We start from the raw sequence: 5906 nt of genomic DNA, 5'->3' as shown, positions 1-5906 counted from the left end.
AAACGCAACACCTTTGTTACTGCTCCCATTCCCCATGGGATGGACGTAGAGACCTAAAATTCATTCCAGATACACAATATAACCATCCCTCCCAAACAGTGGTCACAAATCAGTCCAAATGTGTGGTAGTGGGCACATCTGCTATATTGAGATAATCCATCCCACCTCACAGGTGTGCCACATCAGGATGCTGATCTGACATCATGAGTAGTGCACAGGTGTACCTCAGACTGCCCACAACAAAAGGCCACCCTGGAATGTGCAGTTTTGTCTCCCAGCAAAATGCCACAGATGCCACAAGCAATGAGGGAGCGTGCAATTGGCATGCTGACAGCAGGAATGTCAACCAGATCTGTCGCCCGTGCATTGAATGTTCATTTCTCAACCATAAGCCGTCTCCACAGGCGTTTCAGAGAATATGGCAGCACATCCAACTGGCCTCACAACCGCAGACCTCGTGTAACCACACCAGCCCAGGACCTCCACATCCAGCAGGTTCACCTCCAAGATCGTCTGAGACCAGCCACCCAGACAGCTGCTGGAACAATTGGTTTGCACAACCAAACAATTTCTGCACAAACTGTCAGAAACCGTCTCAGGGACGCTCAACTGCATGCCCGTCGTCCTCATCGGGGTCTTGACCTGACTCCAGCTCGTCGCCGTAACAGACTTGTGTGGGCAAATGCTCACATTCGATGGCGTCCGGCACGTTGGAGAGGTGTGCGCTTCACGGATGAATCATGGTTCACATTGTTCAGGGCAGATGGCAGCTGAGAATGTCCCAGTTCTTGCATGGCCAGCATACTCACCGGACATGTCACCCATTGAGCATGTTCGGGATGTGCTTGACCGGCGTATACGACAGCGTGTACCAGTTCCCACGAATATCCAACAACCTCGCACAGCCATTGAAGTGGAGTGGACCAACATTCCACAGGGCACAATTGACAATCTGATAGACTCCATGCGACGATGTGTTGCACTGCATAAGGCAAATGGTGGCCACACCAGATACTGACCGGTTCTGGGTCCCCAAACCCCCAATAGCGCAAAAAACTGCACATTCCAGGGTGGCCTTTTGTTGTGGGCAGTCTGAGGTACACCTGTGCACTACTCATGATGTCAGATCAGCATCCTGATGTGGCACACCTGTGAGGTGGGATGGATTATCTCAATATAGCAGATGTGCCCACTACCACACATTTGGACTGATTTGTGACCACTGTTTGGGAGGGATGGTTATATTGTGTATCTGGAATGAATTTTAGGTCTCTACGTCCATCCCATGGGGAATGGGAGCAGTAACAAAGGTGTTGCGTTTATATTTTTGTTGAGTGTAGATTCTTTGAAACTTTGTCAGCTTGGCGTAGGTCCTCAAAATTGCACCCATACACCTTTGAGATACAGCAATACAGTTGGATCCATAAGCAATTGGACAATGTCACAATTTTTGTAATTGTCTCTTTATATAACACAACACTGAATTTTAAATCAAACAACCAAAATTCAGAGTTTCAGATTTAAATCAATAGGTTTCAGAAAGTTTTTTTTTTAATTCATTAACTAGGAATTACAGTAAGTTTTATACGTAGCCCCCATTTTCAGAGGCTCAAACATAATTGAATATTTGACTGAAAAGCTGTTTTCATGGTCAGGTGAGGCCTGTTCCCATATTATCCCATGAAAAATTAATCATATAAAAGATCTGGAGTTGATTCCAAGTGGTTACTTTGTATTTGGTATTTTTTCACTTGAACTCTCAATACAAGGTCCAAAGAGATGCCGATGCAAGTGAAGGAGGTCATCACTAGGTTTATAACCCAAATGAAATTAAAGAGGTAGCAAAAACTTTATAAAGTGAGATAAAGAAACTGTTTATTCTTTAATGGCCAAGTCAGTCAGCCAATCTCCACCCACCCAGTTAATGAAGGCAAAACTAAAGGGAGAGAGATCCACAAACAAGCAGCAACTGAAAGGCCTGCAGTAAAGGCCTGGCAGACCTCAGGGATACATTAGCTACATCATCCAAGTAAAAAAAAAAGTCTTTATATTTGTAGTTATGTTCATTTGTGGACAGCATGGTGTTGTGGGGGTTAGCACTGTTGCCTTATAGCACAAAAGCGCTGAGTTCGACGCCAGTATCTGTATGGAGTTTGCATGCTCTCCCTATGTTTGTGTGGGTCCTCTCCAGGTACCCCAGTTTCTTCCAAAAAACTTGCTGTTTGTGGGGTTAGGTTAACTGGTGATTCTAAATTGCCCATAGGTGTGGATCTCAGTGTAAATTGTTTCCCGCCTCTCTGTGTTAGCATTGCATCAGATTGGCAGGGTTTATGCTGCATTTTGTCCTATGGTAGCTGGGGAAGGCTCCAACCCCTGTGACCCTGATAAGGATAAGTGGAAGAGAATGAAGTGGTGTTAGTTTTTCCAACTTTTTATTTTACTTCTGATGCTCTGAGAATAAGAGATTTTCTTTAAAACTGCCTGTAATTCCTAAATAGTTAAAGCTTTTCTAAAAGCTGTTTGTTTGTTACAAATCAGACTTTTTCAGTCTTTGGTATAATATGATGGATAAAAATCAGGCACAATCCACGATTTCATCAATTTGAATGTCCGAACCTCCGCTGTACTTTAAAGCTAGCAGGTAGACACACATTGTTGTACCTCTCTCCTGGCCTCTATCATACATACTGACAAAAATTAATCCAAAACCTCACATTTTGATTCATACCACCATACAACCTGTTGTCACAAAGTTTCTGTTCAGTTCTTGTGTAATTTGGCATAAATTAACTTTTTGTCCCATGTTCCTTCCCTTAATAATGAGTTGTTTACAACCACCATTTCTGAAGAGACCTTGGCACACAGTATTTTTGCTTCTTCAGAACATAATGTTCAGATGCTGTTAATTTGCTGTAAATAGCTGCACCAACTATCTTTTCCCCTCCACTTCTACAGTTTTCAGTTTATTGATCATCCACATAATGGCTCTAGTTTTCTAAAGTCATCAATGTAGCTCATACAGGTTCATAAAGCTTGGGTTTTATTCAATGACTGAAGAAAACAGAATAATGTCATCATGGGCTATGTGCACGTTAAAGTGTCACAATTTTTGCTGCTTACACTGATTTGGTGGTCACAACCAAATCCTAAGCTATGTAGATCTTTTGAGTTTCACAAGAAATGTGTGGCTACAAAACAAAATGTGATCATTTATGTAAGCCTCCTTACTAAACCTATGATTGCAAGATAGAACACCAGGTGAAAAAATTAGATAGAGAGAAAAGGTGAATACATAAATCCACAAGAACGAATTCTAGCTTTGTTTTACACCCTTATTATGGTATTTACAATAAAGGAACTGTGTTCGTTGCACTCAAATAGCCCTTAACATGCCAAATGCCACATTTGTCATCTGCAGTCTCCTGTGTTCATTTTTTTTAAAGTTTTATATTCTTATTAAAACGTAAATTCTCATAGCATTAACCCCCTGCATATATAAAGAGCCCACACAATCTTGCTCATCATCCCACATTTAATGGGTTGAAGTTTGATTAGCTTAATTCACTGTTAGTTAACAGTTAACACCCATAACTTCCAAAATCAACTTCAAATCAAGGAATGAACTAAATCCACTCTAAAAGAATTTAAGGTGCATTAAAACCCAAAGCCTGTTTGAAATATTTTTAAGCCCCCGTTTTCTTCCTGCTAAGGCTATACATTATTACTGTTTTAGTAAAATTTAACAAGTACCAAAATTAGCATTATATTAGCCCAATTGCTAACTGCTTTATTACTTGTATTTAAAAGTACTGTTAAAGTTTTTTTGCTAGTGTTCTCAAAATAACTTCAACCGGAATGTTCAAATTCAGTTCGGCTTTAATTATTTATTTTATAAAGCCAGTGTATAGAAGTGACCTCAAGATACTTCATATCATAAGTCAAAGACCCATTATAAACTTCGGGATTTAGCATACTGTAGGAAAATTAATAGCCAGCTAGCATTAGCTTTGTCCATGTACAGTTTATGGCCATAAATGGTCAACAGCTGTCGCTATCATTAATTGCAGTAATTAAATAACCGTTTTCACTTACCCAGGAAAACACCTGTCAGACTTAAAAGGGTTAACACATTTCTTCTGTGGATACAAGAATGCCAGCACTTTCCGCAAAAGCTTAGGATGCACTCCATTTTCTTATTTTTTGTAAAGAGGAAACAAATCAGCCAAAATAGTCAACTGATGTCACACCAAACAGGAGCGTAGATGGTGAAAGTACTTGAGTTACTTTGACCACCCTTCAAATAAGCTGTGTACAGCTAGTGCAGCTAGTTTGAAGCTAGTGCTCACAAATATGTAGACCTTATAGCCGTTATAAGGTGTTCAGATGTTCATTAGATCCGGAGGTTTTTGTTTTTTGCTGTCGTTGTTTCTTTGTTTTTTAAATCCTCAAATTACTCGTGACTAGGGAGCAGTGGCGGTCCTAGCCTGTTTGGCGCCAGAGGAACACTCCCTCTTTTGCTCGTTTCTCCTCCTCTTCTTTTCTATTTTTTCTAAACTGAGCACCTGATGGCTTTGAACTTTTCTTGTCCATCTTCCATTGGTTTTAATTTTGGACTCCAGTATGAACACAAATCCCCCAACTCGAGGATCACCACAACATAACCTAATAGACCTACACCTTAGTTCACAGATTCACTTTGTCTTAGGTGTATTTCTGGGATTTCACACAACCCATGATTCAAATCATGAATACATAATGGGCTTGGATTTACAACATTAAGAACCCGTTCCACGGGTTGTCTATGAGACATTAAATCATCAAAATATAAATTTTAAATTGTTATTGATCCCTTTACCCCGAGTCCTAAAGTGTATATTTATTTTCTTACTCTTCTTATATTTATTGTTTGGTTACTTGCACTGCTGTAACTGGAGCCTCGTCGTCTCTCTATATACTGGACTGTATGTAGCGGAGATGACAATAAAGTTTACTTTGACTTCAGCAGCAAGCAGGCGCAACGAGGGCTCTCGCGCTCACTTTTCGCATATAGAATTTCGAAAAAAAAATCGGTCCAAATTGTAAGTGTGTATCATAATGTCTGGTGTTTTCTTGTTTGTTGTTTTGTTTTTATTTTGTTTTATTTTGAGAGTTAGTTATTAGATGCTGCTCCAGCCAGCCACAGAATCCCCCGCAGCCCTGCCCTCTCCTCCCTGTGCCGAAAGCAGCAGGCGCACCTCGCAAACGGAGGGCGCCCTTACTCCCAGGAAATGGGCAATAGAAAACCGATCGGTGCCTATGCCATTCCCAATATGCACTGGCTGATGTCGGGGCAGCATGAGTACGAGCAATTTTTTTATTTTTTTTTTGCCGATGCCCGTGATGCCGCCCCCCACCACGATGCCGCCTCGGGCAACCGCCCGTGTCGCCCGTATCAAAAACCACTACTGCTAGGGAGACTCTTATAAAAGCAAAGAAATACAATTTTAAAAACCGTAGAAAAAGAAAAGAAATGTTTGTTGTTAATCCCAGGACCCTAGGACCAGATCCTTGCCCAAGCAAAGGTTTAAATTAACCCCCTGAAAAAAAAGAAACTAACATTTCCAAGGCCAAGAAAGCACCGTCTATGGTAAATGTGAGAAGTCACGTGGCTCAGGCAGGAGGATTACCTGGATTGCAGAACTGCACTGCCACCAAGAGGATTGTTGTAAAAAGCACTTCACTTATGTGGACAGTTCATTGGAGATGATAATTTACAGGATGAAGGAAACAAAATGCTGAGGAAAGAGTAATGATACCACAGTGTTTTAGAAGAGCATGTTATACATTTATTATTGAACCAGCTTTTGAAATCCAAAAGACAGGGTAAGGGATTAAAAAAAAAATCATTGCACTACTTAATAAAGTAT

This window comes from Rhamphochromis longiceps, linkage group LG6 (genome assembly GCF_057381845.1).
Source record: "Rhamphochromis longiceps isolate RC_006_pf linkage group LG6, R_longiceps_female_GT1.1, whole genome shotgun sequence".
Lineage (NCBI taxonomy): Eukaryota > Metazoa > Chordata > Actinopteri > Cichliformes > Cichlidae > Rhamphochromis > Rhamphochromis longiceps.
Note: the sequence above shows the minus strand (reverse complement) of the source record.